The 16,750-nt window shown below is 46.6% G+C and overlaps 1 protein-coding gene across 2 annotated transcripts in view; it reads right to left on the reverse strand.

The window, feature by feature from the left end:
• The window catches only part of RB1CC1 (RB1 inducible coiled-coil 1), a 51,273-nt gene extending 39,579 nt beyond the window's left edge, over window positions 1-11,694 (reverse strand). Inside the window, exon 1 of one of the 2 annotated variants that reach the window (XM_082233730.1) lies at window positions 11,335-11,694. The gene's annotated coding sequence lies outside the window, so the exon portion shown is untranslated. The remainder of the gene's footprint in view (window positions 1-11,334) is intronic. The other variant, XM_082233731.1, reaches the window with a different exon arrangement.
• Window positions 11,695-16,750: the final 5,056 nt, after the last annotated feature.

Genomic DNA, 16,750 nt, shown 5'->3' on the forward strand with positions numbered 1-16,750 from the left:
TCCCTGTCTAGTTGCCCAGAGGAGAGACTAAATTACCACCAGTGACCAGGCTTTGTTATTTACAACTGAACAAAGCATAGTCCTTAGTTGTCATCCTATCCAGAACCACTGTGGGAAGAAAAACAAGTGCAATATACTTTGAGAGGCTTCGTTTGAAATGCAGTACAAATACTATATATTCTTGCCCTAACCTGGTCCAGATCAAAGTTCTGATGATGACACTGAGATGAACAAAAAAATCAGGGCACATCCAAACATAATCAGATCACGGGTTTATTATGAACGTTGTTTGGAAACTGAGTTGCATCCAATCAAACAAGTTTCTCTCTCCTTCAACCACATTCCACCCAACTCATTTCCATCGGTTCCCAGAGTTCCCTGGGAAGAAGCACCCAGCGTTAAACTACTGAAAGTGTAGCTTTGGAAGTGAATGGGGTCTCCTAGCAACTCTTAGCACCCTTAACAAACTACTCTTCCCAGGATTCTTTGGGACTGTTTAAAGTAGTATGTTTTAAATGTATAGTGTAGATGAGGCCCGAATCCTGAGCAGTGCCCTGAATCAGATCAAGGATGTGTTGCCAAACTTCTTCTGAAGAGCAATTACAACTCTATCATTTTCAACATGCACATGAGCAGAAAACTTCCTAGCAAGTCCAGCACAGTTATACTTCATTTCAGAAGAGGCAGCCCTCCAAATGGGAGATGATTTGTTTAAAGTAACTCAGTTTGGAGATATAACGAAGGCCCAGATTGTCCCAGAAAGCTTCGAGGTTATACAAACCACTTTAATAAAAATCCAATAAAATAAGTACATAAAATAGAAAGGATAGGAAAGGAACAAATCCAAGAGACTATGTGGTTAAATGTCAAGAACACCGTAAACTGCAACGAGTCTTTTTTAGAAAAATGGAAGCACTGTTCAAAAGAGGTAAATTAACCAGACTGCTTACTGTGGCAAATACAAGTTGAAGCAAGCAAAAAAGATGAACAAGAGTATTTTAAAAAAAACCCACAAGCACTTAAGTTAAGATATTAAGTGCAGGAAACCAGTAAAGAGGCAGTAAGAACCTTGGATAGCAAATGGGTGAAAGAACAACTGTAAGAATATTGGAGACTGCAGCAAAACAAAATGTGTTGTTTCCACTAGTTTTCATTGTAAAAAATGCTGGTTTTCCACAGTCAAACCACTCCTTTCGGGGAAGAAAGAGCCATGCCAAATAAAGCTGCTAAGCAATCTCATTATAAAGCTAAATGTCACATTAGAAGTTTAACAGATCACTGGAGCAAGATAGCATTCATCCAAGACAGGCATAGGCAAACTTGGCCCTCCAGATGTTTTGGGACTACAACTCCCATCATCCCTAGCTAACAGGACCAGAGGTCAGGGATAATGGGAGTTGTAATCCCAAAACATCTGGAGGACCGAGTTTGTCTATGCCAGAGCCAAGGCTTCTTTACAAACTCAAATGTGAAAAGTGCCAAATTTTCACAAAGAATGCAACTTATTAAAACCAGAATCAGAGGGTTAGAAGGCTATCAGTGTAATTAATGCCAGTATTTAAAGGGAATCTAGCAAATTACAGACCAGTAGGCCTACGTGACGTTCTAAGTAATTAGAAGAAAGCATGATTAAAGCTAGGACATTAAAACACCTAAAAGCATAAGCCTTGTTGAAGACAAGTCAGCATGGCTTCTTCAAAGAGCTTCTAACTTGCCACTTCTATTTCAGAGTGTCACAAGTATATAGATTGGGGTAATCAGCTAAATTTTATGTACCTGGAACATCCACAGAACTTTTTATACACTATTCAAGTGCTTCTGAGCAAACTGAGCAGCCAAGAAACAAGATCAAGGGGTACTCTTACAGGTTGAAAACAGGTAAAAGGACAAAATGGCTGGAAGAGACATTTTTTTACAAGGAAGGAAAATAAGCAGTAAGGTCCTCCAAGGATTCCTTATGGGAGTGATTCGTAAGTGAAATAAAAACAAAAAACAAAATATTGGTTACAGCTTGTGGTTAGCAAGGAGAGTGTAACTCACAAATCCTGGTTTGATGACAAACCATGGCTTAGCTCAACACAGGACAGCAGGAAAAAGGAGAAGAAAAGCAGCTGCATACTCCTCTCTCGGAGCCCACATTTGGGCAGTTTCAGTAAGTAAGCTATCATTTCGCTTATTATGTTGTGTGGTCCAGGACAGTGTCTGTACCATTCTTACCAAGGGCGTGTCTAAACAGAAGCAAAAAAAACTCAAAGAAAACTGGAAAAATCCTAGGCACCAAAGTATTTTTAAAAGCTGGCGCCCAGGAATTTCATTACCCCCAACCGTAAAATATGAAATATGCTATGAATATTGCTTTGCTGTGTGGAACACAAAAAACTGCAGAGATTCCAAAAAATAGTGTTGTTAAGACAGGGTGGACGTGGGTGAATGCATAAGACTGGAGCTGGGAAACTAAATTTGAAATTGTGACTAGGCTATGAATTTATTCACTGACCTCAAGCAAGTCACAACATTATCATCTGTGATCTTTGCCTGCATTTTGCACACAACAGCCTATATGCAAAACTGTTGTGATGAGAATTTGGAATGCTAATTCACTATAGAAAGTAAGTGTCAGGGGATGGTTAGCTGCTTGTGCTTAAAATTGTGCCCCTTCAGAGTTTGTGCGACCCCACAAACCTCTGTGTGTGACAGAGCTCCTCAGACATGTCTGCTCTAGTCACTAGTAGAGTCTGACAGTGGCTGTCTGCGGAAGCGCTTCCAGCAAAGAAGTTCCTTAACGGAAACGCGTCTCCTGGACTCACGACGTGGCAGCTTCCGGCGAAGCATGGGTCTCCCTGCAGTTGCTTCTGACACCTCCCCGCTATTTTCGCTCGAAGTGTCTCTCACCCCTTTCTCTCCCCTGCTGCTTCCTGCCTGGGCTGCTGCGTCTCTCTCAGCATTACTGAGATCCTCCTCCAGAGACCCCGCGCTCCCCCTGCTGGTCCCTGCTTTGGCTGTTGACTCTCTCCCAGTCTCTGGGAGCCTTACCACTTCCCTTTCCTCCGATGTCAGTTCCCTGACATCCACCTCCCCTCCAGGGCCCCCCTCTCCCCCGCCCCTACTCTCTCCTCTGGGCGGTGAGGAGCTGAAACCCCTAAAAGAATCCTCTTCATCTTCAGACGTCTCGAACAATTCCCTCCATCGGTCTTCGTTCCGACTCGCTGAATCCTCCTCCACCTCGGAATCAGCGAACCCCTCCAACTCTTCTTCGTCGTCGGTGGTGGCGAAGTATTCCCTCCGGAACCTCGCCACTGGCTGGGGTTTTCTAGGGAATCTCTGATGAAAAGTTTCAATCAAAACCTCGTCATCTACATCCTCTGCCCTGACCCAGGTGTTTTCCGACTCCGGCTCCCCTTCCCACATTACCAAATACTCTACTTGCTCTCCCCTCCACCTGGAATCGAGAATCTCCGCTACATGGTAGCTGTGTTCTTTTTCCTCCATAGCTGGTCCCCTATTGACCCTCCCCTCTCTGTCCCCTATATACGGTGACAGCAATGATCTGTGGAACACTGGGTGCAACTACATGTGGTTCGGTAACCGGAGTCTGAAAGCCACTGGGTTGACCTGTTGCGTGACTTCAAATGGGCCCAGTCTTTTGGGTCTTAACTTCTTACAACCTCCTTTAAATGGTAACCCTTGGGTGGACAGCCACACCTGGTCCCCCACCCTAATGCTTTCCCCTTCCCTTCTGGTTTTGTCTGCCTGCCTCTTATATTCCTCCTTCGCCCTGTTTAAATTAAGTTGGAGCTGGCGATGGATCGCTTCCATTTCTTCAACGAACTGTTCTGCGGCAGGAACGCTCCAGTTCTCCCCCTCCCCCTCTGGGAAGGCTCGGGGATGACACCCGTGATTGGCCAAAAAAGGGCTCATCCCCGTGGACACGTTCTCTGCATTGTTATAGGCAAATTCTGCCAACGCCAGCTTCTCCACCCAATCATTCTCTCTGTCATTCACATAACACCTCAAATATTGCTGGAGGACACCATTAGCTCTTTCCGCCTGCCCATTGGTTTCTGGATGACGGGCAGTGGAAAAATTCACCTCTACATGCAATAAGCTCATGAGCTTCCTCCAGAACCTGGAAGTAAATTGTTTCCCTCGGTCCGAAACCACCCTCAAGGGGGCACCATGCAACCTAAACACATTTTCCACAAACAATTTAGCGGTTTCTTCTGCTGTGACCGCATGTGAGCAGGCTATAAAGTGGGCCATCTTGGTTAACAGGTCTACCACAACCATAATGGCTGTCTTCCCTTTGGACCTGGGCAGATCAGTCATGAAATCTATTGCCACTGCCTCCCATGGTCTTTCCGGCGTGGGTAGTGGTTCTAATAAACCTGCCGGTGCCCGCCTCTCCCCCTTGGCTCGTTGACATCGGTCACACCCTCTCACATATTCACGCACATCTTCCCTGACCTTGGGCCACCAGAATTCCCTGGTAACCAGCCACATGGTTTTGTGTTGCCCAAAATGCCCTGCTGTGGGGCTATCGTGCAGTTGCTTGAGTACCTTTTCCCTCAATTCCCCTTCAGGTATGTATAACGCTCCCTTGTAGTACAACGCCCCGTTTCTCTCCTCAAAACCCCCGGGTTTGTCTCCCTCCCTCCTGAGACCCCTGAGTTTGTCCTGGGCGTATTCATCCTGCACCGTTCCCTCTACCAGTTCCCTTTGCCCCACCAAAGCCGCCCCACACACCCAGCGGTCCTCGGGAATGACATGGGTCTCTTCGGGTGCACCCTCTCCCTCCAAATATTCAGGTTTGCGTGAGAGAGCGTCCGCCCTCACGTTCTCCGGGCCTGGTACGTAACAAATCTCAAAGTTAAATTTGGAGAACTCCTGGGCCCATCTCAACTGCCTTTGGTTGAGCACTCGCGCAGTTCTCCAATACTCTAGATTCTTATGGTCCGTGCACACTTGCACCTTCTGTTGTGCACCAATTAGTAGGTGCCTCCATCTCCGGAAGGCCTCATAAATCGCAAGAAGTTCCCGGTCGTACACCGTGTAGTTTCTCTCAGATTTGTTCAGCTTTCGCGAAAAGAAGGCACACGGTCGCCACTCTGACCCCTCCTTCCCCGGCTGCAGAAGAAGCACCGCCCCTATGGCTCTGTCAGAAGCGTCTGTTTCGACCCTCAGCTTTTTTTGTAAATCCACATGTAGAAGTTGTTCGTCAGAGGCGAAGGCCCTTTTCAGTTCCTCAAACGCTCGCTCCGCCTCCCCCGTCCAAACAAACTTCTTTTTGCTGCTGAGACAGTCCGTGATGGGCGCCGTCAGGTGGGCGAAGTTTCGGATGAACTTACGATAAAAGTTTCCAAACCCTAGGAACCTCTGCACATCCTTCTTGGTCTTGGGTGTTTTCCATTCCAGCACCGCTTGAACCTTGCCGGGGTCCATGGCCAGCCCCTTGTCTGACAAGCGGTACCCCAGGAATTCCACCTCCTTGGTATGAAACTGACACTTCTCCAGTTTCACCCACAGTCTGTTGGCTTGCAGCCTGCTCAACACTTCTCTGACGTCTCTCACATGTTGCTCCTCATTCTCCGAATACACCAACACGTCATCTAAGAAGGCCACGCAATTCTTGTAGAGCAAAGGCCCCAGTACATGGTTCATAAAGGCTTGAAAACACGCGGAGCCTGTTTGTAATCCAAAAGGCATAACGAGGTATTCAAATGCCCCCAAAGGGGTGAACATGGTGGTCTTCCATTCATCCCCTTTCCTTATACGTATCAGGTTGTACGCCCCCCTTAGGTCCAGCTTTGTAAAAATCTTTCCTTTTCGCACCCTGGTCAAAATATCATCAATCCTGGGCATAGGAAAAGCCGCCGGCTCTGTCACTGCATTTAGGGCCCGAAAGTCACATACCAGCCTCGGCTTGTCCGTGTTTTTTTTTATCCACAAAAAACACTGGGCTACCCCCCGCTGCCTTGGACTCTCTGATGAAGCCTCTCTTCAGGTTCTTGTCAATGAACGCTCGCAACTCCTGCATCTCCCTGTCTGACATGGCATACAACTTGCCTACAGGAAGCTGTGCTCCAGGGAGTAAATTGATCTGGCAATCAAAGGGCCTATGCGGGGGTAGTTGGTCCGCTTCCTTCTCGCTGAACACGTCGCTGAGATCAGCATACTGTGGTGGCACCTTCCCCTTCTCCATTACTTCCGTCCCTGCTAGGGTGGCTTGGGCCCCTGCTGACCCCTTTTCCGCCCTGCAGTGTTCTAAGCAGTGTGCGGAACCGAAGGAAACCACTCTTTGATGCCAGCCCACCAGCGGATCATGTAGGGCTAGCCAGCTCATTCCCAAAATAATGGGAGCGCCTCCCAAGGTGGCCACATTAAACGCTATCAGTTCTGTGTGCCTTGCCACCCTCATTATCATTGGGACGGTCTGCAAGCTGACGCCTCCTCCCAACAGTTCCCTGCCATCGATCGTGGTCACCTGCAGGGGGTTGCTTAAAGGGATAGTCTGTATCTGGTGCTCAGCAGCAAACTCCTTGCTCATGAAATTGCAGGAGCTGCCTGAGTCCAACAGCGCCTTTATTTTTAGGGGGTGTCCATTTTGCAGCTCTAGCGACACTTCAATCACTAGAGCAGGTCGAGGAGCTTCTGGCACTGGCACTTGGGGAAGGGGCACTTTCACTGCTCTTTGGCCTGGCTGCAGTGCCCTGCTGGCAACCAGGCGTTGGCTTTTACCTGCTCCGTTTCTCCCTGCTCTTCCCCCTCAACAGCTCCCACCATCCCTTGCCATTCCTTCCTCTGGGGGCAGACTCTGGCAAAGTGGCCTGGCTGTTGGCAGAGATAGCATTTCCGGGCTCCCTTTCCCTCCTTCTTCGCCCCCTCACTGGGCTTTGAAACTGCGCGCGCGCGGGCTGTTCCGATTTCCATCGGCTCTGCCGGCGGGAAAGCTGGCTCAGGAATGTCTGGAATGCGTAACTCCTTCCAACGTTCCCCTCTCCCTTCCCGCCTCTCCAAGGCTCTTGCCTCCTGGCGCGCTCCAATGGTCAGCGCAGATTTGGTCAGCTGATCCATAGACCCCGCCCTGGGGCTCCTGGCCAGCTCGTCTTTCACAGCTGAAGAAAGACCTTCTTCAAATAGCATCTGAATGGGTGCCGCCGATAAATCCCACCCCAATCTGTGAATCAGCATGGTAAATTCAGTCCAGTACTCACGGACAGATCTGCTTCCCTGCTTGCAAGCCATTAGCTGTCTGCGTACCACCCCTTCCTCAATATCGCTGGAAAACATGATATCCATTGCACGAAAGAATTTCATAGTGTCCTTTAGGATATCGTTGTGCGTTGCCATCAGGGGTCGAACCCAGTCCCGCGCCCCCTTCTCAAGATGCCCAATTACGAACGCAACTCGCGATTCCTCATCAGGGAACTCATCAAACTGCACATTCAGAGCATATTGCATCTCAGTCCTAAAGGCATGGTAATCCTTGGGGTCCCCCCCAAACTTCTGCACCAATCCTGGTACCTTTCTGGGGAACTGAGTGGTTCTCCCCTTTTTGTCAGCATCCTGAGCCCTTCTCTCCTCGAGCCTCGCCGTCTGCAGCGCAAGTTGGACCTCCAGAGCTTGATACCTTTCTTCCAAGCTTGGACCAGCTCCAACCCCTGCGTCTCCGGTTCCGACTGGGTTGCTCATGATGCTTTCTCCTGCACAGGCAGCGTACAGAGACTGTCAGACTGCTGTCAGGGGATGGTTAGCTGCTTGTGCTTAAAATTGTGCCCCTTCAGAGTTTGTGCGACCCCACAAACCTCTGTGTGTGACAGAGCTCCTCAGACATGTCTGCTCTAGTCACTAGTAGAGTCTGACAGTGGCTGTCTGCGGAAGCGCTTCCAGCAAAGAAGTTCCTTAACGGAAACGCGTCTCCTGGACTCACGACGTGGCAGCTTCCGGCGAAGCATGGGTCTCCCTGCAGTTGCTTCTGACACCTCCCCGCTATTTTCGCTCGAAGTGTCTCTCACCCCTTTCTCTCCCCTGCTGCTTCCTGCCTGGGCTGCTGCGTCTCTCTCAGCATTACTGAGATCCTCCTCCAGAGACCCCGCGCTCCCCCTGCTGGTCCCTGCTTTGGCTGTTGACTCTCTCCCAGTCTCTGGGAGCCTTACCACTTCCCTTTCCTCCGATGTCAGTTCCCTGACAGTAAGTAAAGTAAGTATCTAGCCCTCCTAGAAAGAAAGTTATGAGGCAAAATGTCCAGTATGGTGTGGCCACCTTGTATATTTTTCCTGGTACTGAGGAATGCTCCCATTTCTATTAGGAAACAACACTATCAGTGTGTGTGTAAAATTGATATTGTACAATCTCAACAATCAGGACCAGCAGGACATAGCTGACTTCCCATGGTAAACATAAGGTTGTTGGGGGTCACTGTTTCTCTAATTTAGTGTTATGCCAAGCAGCCATTTTGCATTACTAGCAGCTATTTGGTGACTAGCGTCCCCAGAACTCTTAAAATTCAAACGCACCTGGTGGTCAAAAAAAGTTGGCAAACCCACACTATACAAATAAGGTATTCTGTCAAGTAACAATTCACATTTGCATGGATTCTTAAGATTTATAGATACAATCTCTTCAATCCCCCATGCCAACAGAGTTTAAATTCTTTAACAGTTAATTTACATGTAATCCCAAACTCTCCTACTGCAACCAGTAAACTTATTTTAATTTTAAAATGTAAGCATCATGAAATTTCATTGATAATAACCATTATTTTAAAAATCACCAAAGCAGTTATGGATCAATACACGTTGGATGAAAACATCTCTTCATCCATACTGAAATTAAACCAGTAGAGCAATCCTATACATCTACTTAGAAGTCAGTGTTGTGCTGGGATTTACTCTCAGGAAAGTATCTATAGGGTTGCTCAATAAGACCCCCATAAAGGAGACCCACATAGGGTGTCCATGAAGATTCCTAATGAGAATAAAACCAGTAGAGAATACATAGGACAAAACACCTTACATGGAGCATTAGCTTCTCATAAGGATATACTGGAGCTGTTCAAAAACAAGTACATCACAAATTAAGGTGAAATACTTCACAACTATGATACCTATACCCCTCTATCAGTACAGTTAATGTAAACTATGAGGCCAATGGAGTCTATAGCATGGCACAACTGTGAAATAATTTCATGCAGGCTATATCATTGGTGTGTTCCTGTATCATGGGAATACTTTAATACCAACATATTAAATACTTTCTACCTCAGCGCTAGACTAAAATGTCTGATCAATAAACTATAAGCACACAGGTACAAGCAAGTTCCTTCCCCTAAAAAATAAATAAATCCAAGAAATACTTGAATGCAGCCCTTGCCCTATTAATACACCTAAGATTCACTAACTGCTAGTACTACAGCAGTAGTTGGTTATGTAACTGCTATGTACTGTTCTATGCTACATTAAGACAATACTGTGACAGGGAACTTTTCTTATGACAGTTCACATTAAATTCTTGATTTCCCAAATACATTGTAGGACTATTTGCCTTTACATAGTTCCATCTTTATTTCAGACATCATGATATATCAATATATTGCTATGTTTAGCTGGTGGATGTATCATGGTGCTCAAAACCAGATATTGCCCAGTCCTACTGTAGGTTTAAACTTAAATAAATATCTAATACTATATACAGGAGGAAAGATGATTACTCTCTAAATAAAAAAAATGAAGTCCACACTGCCAATGACTTAAATATTTTGTCAACTAAACAGTTTTACAAAAAGAAACACCAATCATTGGAACTCATGTGAACACAACACTATGCTTCACAGGTTCATAAAACTAAATTTAAAGAGTGCAATCCAAACTCCCATCTCCTGCCACTGGGGTTTTGCAGAGCAGTGGAGCCACTGCCACAATAGAAGCCCTGCCACTCTCAGTGGACACAGTGGAAAGTGGGGACACAACAACTGGGCCTGACACCATTGAGCAACAGCTTGCCACCCGCTCAGCAGAAGATCTAAGAGGTGGGCAGAGGAACACCTCCACCTAATGCAACCCCCATCCAGCATAAAGAGGAGGGGGTGTTGGATTGCTGCGCTTGCTGTTAACGCTGATTGGGAAGGCTATTATTCTTCACATTCTACTTTGGCAAAGACCTACAATGCACCTCAAAGCTTCAAAACGTAAGGACACAAAGAAATAGCAGCAAATTTTGCAACGCCAGTGTCTGAAGTTAGAAACCAGTGTCCGAAGTTAAAAATAAAAGCAGTTGCAATGCTACTCACACTGATAGATGTTCCAATAGCTTTAACTTCATAGTAGAAAAATTAAATACTTTTTGTAGTATTCATGGTAAAAAGAGTACAGTGATTTACTACACACCAACTTTTCATAACATGTTCAGCATAACCTACATATCACTTAAACCAATCTACCTTCACGTGACCCAGTGTCAATGAAATACATGATGGTGTCAATGAAATACAATGTTCTATTATGCTTATCTACCAAACAGCCATTTAATTGTCCCAAACAATTTCATCTTGTAACAGCATGCTTATGTGTATTTTGTCAACAAGCTCAAACCTACAACATAAGCGAAGCCTACAAAGAGGCAATTACCTGGTTTGTGTGAATATCACCCGGTCAGTGACACCCACCCACACAAACAGTCAATTTGGGCCAAGCCCACCTAACTTAGAAGACCATTCCGACCCAATGTGACTTGGCATTCACACAGGGCCTTCAGCGCAAAAGGAAGAGGAGAGAAAGTTGGGGGGGGGGGGAGAAGACGGAGCAAAAATTTAAAAAAAAACTAGAAATCCTTCGCTAGCATCCGTGCGAATGAAGGCTTTAGGCAATAAGCCTGCTGTCCTGGGTGAGGAAAGAAGAAAACAAAACCACCCCAGCCACCCCCTCGGAGCACGCTGCTTCCCTTTTCGCAACAAGGTGCTGTGGGCGGGGCTGCGAGAAGCGCAGATGGGCTGAGTCATCCCCCCTCAGAGTTAACTTCAGGACGAGCCGGTCCCCCTTCCGAGCTGCGCGGGCCAGAGGCGGGGAGGGAGACGAGGAGAGCCCCAGCTCTCAGCCCCCAAACCGCGAGGTTCTTTAGCCCACGGACGGAGATAACTCCCCACCCCACCCCAACTGAGGGGGGGTGGCGGCGGCTCCGCCCTCGCAAGCGGGTGCGCCCACCCCCCCGTCACGAAAAGAGGGTCCTCGCCCCTCCCTGCCGAAGGGAGGAGGAGGAGGAAGGCGGGCCTTGGTCGCCCCGGCGACAGCAGCAACTGCCGCGGCCGCCTCGCTCCCCCACCGCGCCCTTTTCCCGACGTACCCGAAGGAGAGCCAAGCAGCAGCGGCGGCGGCGCCAGCGGCAGCAACAGCTGGGCGGCCCCGCGCACCATCCCGCGCCGGTGACCGGCGGCCGCGGAAGCTCCTCCTCCTCCTCCCCTTCGCTGCGGCTCCACAGGGCAACCTCAGGCGCCGCCGCCCGGAGGACAAGAGCGGGAAGGGAGGCGCCGGCGGGGCTCCCTGACAGGAACAGGGAGGGAGAGAGACGCGGAGGTGGCGCGAGGGGAAGGGAAGCCACACAGCCGGGGATTCCGGGCGCTCCTTCGCAGGGCCCCCCGCTCGCTTTACGCGCAGCCCTCGCCGCCGCTGTTTGTTATTGTCGTCACTCTCTTCCGCCGCGGTGCACGCTGGGTAAGGCACAAGCCGGAGGACCTGGAGGGGGGTAGGAGGAGGAACCATAGAGAGAGGCGGTGACTCGGAGGATAGAGTGGCACGGAAACTTCCTCCTCTGCTAAGAAGGGGGGATCCATATAGTTTCCCCTTCCAAATGCTGGAAGGGTCGGTTTTTGAAGAGGGAAATTGTCCCTCCTCACCTCCCCACCCCCAAAGAAAAGAAGGAAAGGAAAGGAAATGGAGACTTTACCAGGAGCAGAAGCGTAGTTGGGCGGTGACTCGACGTAAACGTCATGTGTTGTTGTCCATCTGAGGTTGTATTTATCTAATTTTGAGTCCTGCTAAAGAACAGGAGATTGTTTTTATGTCTTCACAAAACCAGAGAATTCAAAGAAGATGCCCTTTCTTTTTCCCATGACTGTTAGCGCCAATGTAGAAACCAAGGGTATAAGAAAGAGGGGGAAATTTTGTGGACAGGAAAAAATATTTTTACACTCCCCATTGCTACCATTCAGCATGTGAATACCTTCCTGTAAGACTCCAGGACAGCAATTCTAAACCCACTTAGCTGGGAGTAAGCTCCATTGAATTCAATGGTACAGTACTTGCTTCTAAATATATATGGTTAGCCTTGCAGCCTCAAGCAACAAGGGTCCCTGACCAAAGGGTCCACAATCTACAGCTACCAATTTAGCTGAATAAATTAGTGCTGTGCTGAGGCATGAGGTTACCTAATTAGAAATTAGGCCACTGTGAATAGAGGGTGTTGCTTTGTAGAGCTGAAGGTGCTATTATGTAACATTTGATCTATATTTTATTTTTCCCTCAGCTTTCATTTAAAGAGAATGTAAAAGGATACAGTCTCTTTTGGTTAAAAATGAAAACATTTGGGCCCCAAGATTCACAATTCTGGTCTGTTTCTGAGTCACTTTATGTTCTTTTTCCAATCTGAATTCAGCTAATGAGTTATTCTGTATAAAACAAACTCTGATTCCTCATGCGCTATAACAGGGAATCGGAACGCAATAACTTCCCTTTGGGCCAAACTGGATGAAATTTGCTGGCACAAGAATCCCTATAGTGTGGATTAAGTCTCCCAAATAGTAGACAAATAGATCCAGGGGTGGTGGGAAAGTAAAAAGGATTCACTTTCCTAAATAATAATCCCTTACAGGAAGAGTGGGTTTTCCCGTCTTTCTAACTTTAAAGAAATTCAGAGGTGGCCAAGTGATGTGTATTCTTGCCTCTGCATTAAAAAAAAATAACTTGAAGGCATCACACTAGCCTTTCTTTCTGGTCATTACTGGAGTCCCCCAGTAAGCTATATAGGTCTTCAGTAGGGCTTACAATGCGAGGCTGTCTAGAATGCTATGTGCAGAGTTCTGAAGAGCTCTGGGTTTTGTTAAAGCAGAGCAATATAGGATTCTTTAAAAACTTAAATTTAGTTTTTTATTCTAAAAAAATCCTTCATTTTAACAGTTCAGAACTCTTCAGTGCTCCATAGACAACATTTTAGACTAGAAGTGGGAACCTTTATGACTTCACAGGCCAAATCCTTCTCAGATTTAGTCTTGCAGGCCACATTTGATGTGCAGGCCACCCACCAGTCAGTAAACCTGACGTCACAGGGGATTTAGCACTTTGAAGTCCTGAAGTTGGAACTTCAGAGAACCATGAAGGGCTTGTAAAGAGCCTGTGGCTTTACCATGTCCAGGGAAAGGTACCAGCTACCTAGCCACCAGAAGCACAGGTGTACATGTTGAGTGCACCTCAGGAGCTACTGTAAATTCCTGCTTATCAATAAAGAATTAAACTACCTGCCTGCCAGTTGTCCTCTTGGACTGAGTGTGCTCAGGGCAGATAGTGAGGGAGTGATATGTCATCCTGCCCAAGCAAGGGAGGAGTGTATGCCCACATCAGGGAGGAAAGTTGTGTGTGACTGTGAGGCATGCTATGCCGTGTTTAAAAATGGGAGGATTCTGCTGTTTATTTATGAAAACACAGGTGTGTGTCAGTGTTTGTGTGCAGGAAGGGACCAATGAAGATATTTGTCCTTCCTTTGTCTTGCCTTATTTCCCCACTACACACATCCCACATTTGCTACTTCCAGAAATGGTTTGTGTGTCTGTGTGTTCATGTGCATATCCAGATTCCCAACTCTGTTACAGTTGTCTTTCAGTTCCCCGTGTGCGTGATTTTCCTATACAGACTGTCATCTACAGAGCTGTCATATCGCTGCATATGCAGAAAACTACCCTTGTGGGATCTATTCCGTCCCACTCATGTCTCGGTGTGTTTTTGCAAGGCAGCCTTTGTGTTACTCTTGTGCCTGCTAAAAATGTTGCTTAAGGCGTAGTTTATGATCACATTGTGTAAACTGGCAATACTGAGTTAAATAACATGGGATTTGAGGGCAAGGCAAGACAGCAAGTAATAGATAGGTTTAAGCAAGTATATGAGTGCATCTGATTGGGGAAAGCTGATTAAAAAACAGTCCTTCTATTCCATTGCCCCTCTTTGACAAGCTTTTTCACTTTTTCTTACTAAAAAAAATAATCATTAATTTTAAAGCACTGGAGTGTGCTGTAAGTTCCATGTTTTGATTTAGAGATAACCATTTGGCAACTTGGTGCCCTTCGGGTGTTTTGAACTACAATTCCCATCATCCCCAGTCAATGTAGTCATGCTTTACTGGGGCTGATGGGAGTTGTAGTCTAAAACCTCTGAAAGGAACGTGGTTGCTGAAGACTGGTTATTGTTCTGTGGTTGTTCATTATAGGTATATAATTATATGTAATTGTTCATAATTGGTTCTATTTTGTATTTGCTGCACAATTTAAAAAATGCTGTTTAACTTCTGCCACGTTCCTGTCTTCAAATTGATCCATCCTATATTTAATTATAATAAGAGAAACTAATATGTTTACAGACTTTAATTACACAAGCAAAAGCAGTAAAGTATACATGTAACTAAAGAGCACCTAGTAGAGCTTGTCGATATAAGCAAGCAGGGATGTCAGTAGTCTATTCTAGACTATATGTCCAAGTGATACAGAGGTCATCATGAAAGCTTCAGTGTCACCTGCACATACATTTTACACAAGCTTCCCATAAACATTTGTTTTCTGCATGGCTATTGAGCAGTTGTCAAATACTCCTCCAACCGATAAACAAACAAAGGCCCAAGAAGAATACCAAGGAGTTCTTGGTTGGATGTGCTTGTTTATTTGTTTTGCAGCTGCCAAATGAAGCCTGTTGGCCTGAGACAGAGAAGCAATCATGGCTGGGATAATCATGGCCTTTCATGTTTTTATTTTTAAGCTGTTGCTTGCCAATTGTGTCTCAGTTCTGTCTGTCTCTATTCATTTTCTTTTCATTCTGCGTGAACAGAAAATATTAAGGGAAGAAAAATCACTCTCTTCCTTGATGGTAGCTGGCTTGCAAATAACTCATTTTCAGAAACACTCTTCTTTAACTAAAGTTATTGAGACACACTGTTAGCATTCTAACTTTAGCCTTTCTGGGTAAGGTAAGATCTGTTTATTTGCCTCCTTTTACTTAGGCCACTTGTTGGCCCATACTCTATACACCTTTGAGAGTGACACAAATGTTTGTTTATTTATTTCTTGCAATTATATCCCACCTTTTCCCGAAGGAGGTCAAATTAAGGTGGTGTGCATGGTTCTTCCCCTCTTCATTTAATCCTGTGAGGTTAGGCTGAGAGGCAATGACTGGCCCCAGATCACCCAGTGAGCTTTCATGGCTGCATGGGAATTTGGTGTTTCGGGTTGTAGGCCAGCACTAACCACTACACCACGCTGGCTTCACTGGGGATTACTAGCAGGTTGCCCATGGGCACACATGTGCTCAGAGGCCTTTCCAGGGTCTTATTTCCCTCCACCACATTGAAATTAGACTTGAAAGAAGAATTCTTTCATGACCAATAGAAAAGGTTGTTGTATGTGCATGGTTGCAGACTCTGTGTAACCACTGCAATTTCTCTTGTTTGTAGATGTGTCAATAAACTCAGAAAGGTTAACAAGCCCTACTTTGAACCACGATGTAGGTGAGGGATGGGGACTCTTTTCTGTGAAAGGTCACATATTCTTGGGCAGGCTTCCTCAACCTTGTAGTTTTTGAGACTACAATTCCCATAATCCCTGACCACTGGTCCTGCTAGCTAGGGATCATGGGAGTTGTAGGCCAAAGACATCTGGATGGCCGAGGTTGAGGAAGCCTGTTCTTGGACTTTACATTTACGGGAAAACAGATTGGAGTTAGGGGTATTGTTCGGTCTGCAAAACAAAAGAATAGCCTACTGGATCAAGCCAGTGGCCTATCTAGTCCAGCATCCTGTTGTCTCAGTGGCCAGCCAGAAGCCTGTGGTGAAGAAGAAGAAGAGGAGGAGGAGGAGGAGTTTGGATGTGATATCCCACTTTATCACTGCCCTAAGGAGTCTCAAAGTGGCTAACAATCTCCTTCCCTTCCTTCCCCACAACGAACACCCTGTGAGGTGAGTGAGGCTGAGAGACTTCAGAGAAGTGTGACTAGCCCAAGCAGCAGCTGCATGTGGATGAGCGGGGAATTGAACCCAGTTCACAAGATTACGAGTCCACTGCTCTTAACCGCTACACCACACTGGCTCTGTAAGATACCAGTAAGCAGAACATGAGCACAAGAGCACTGCCCCCCCCCGTGGTTTCCAGCAACTGCTATTTGGAAGCATGCACTGCTTCCAGCTGTGGAGGCAGAGCATAACCATCATGGCTAGTAGCCATCAGTCACCCTCTCCTCCATGAATTTGTCCAGTACTATTTTAAAGCCATCCAGGTTTGTGGCCATCGCTGCCTCCTTGGGAGTGAATTCCATAGTTTAACTATGTGCTGTGTACTCCCAGGCCACCCCCTCACAATGCCCCTAGACTTGTACATTGCAAGTCAGTTTTCCCGAAGAGCACAGATTTCGTTGGAGGCTGTCTTACATCTGGAGGGATCAGCTGAGAGCAGGAATCATGAACCTGAGAAAGAACAACGTAGTGCTCGAATTACAGGGAGAGGAGAAGAATC

This window comes from Podarcis vaucheri, assembly GCF_965113315.1.
Source record: "Podarcis vaucheri genome assembly, chromosome: 8".
Classification (NCBI taxonomy): Eukaryota; Metazoa; Chordata; class Lepidosauria; order Squamata; family Lacertidae; genus Podarcis; species Podarcis vaucheri.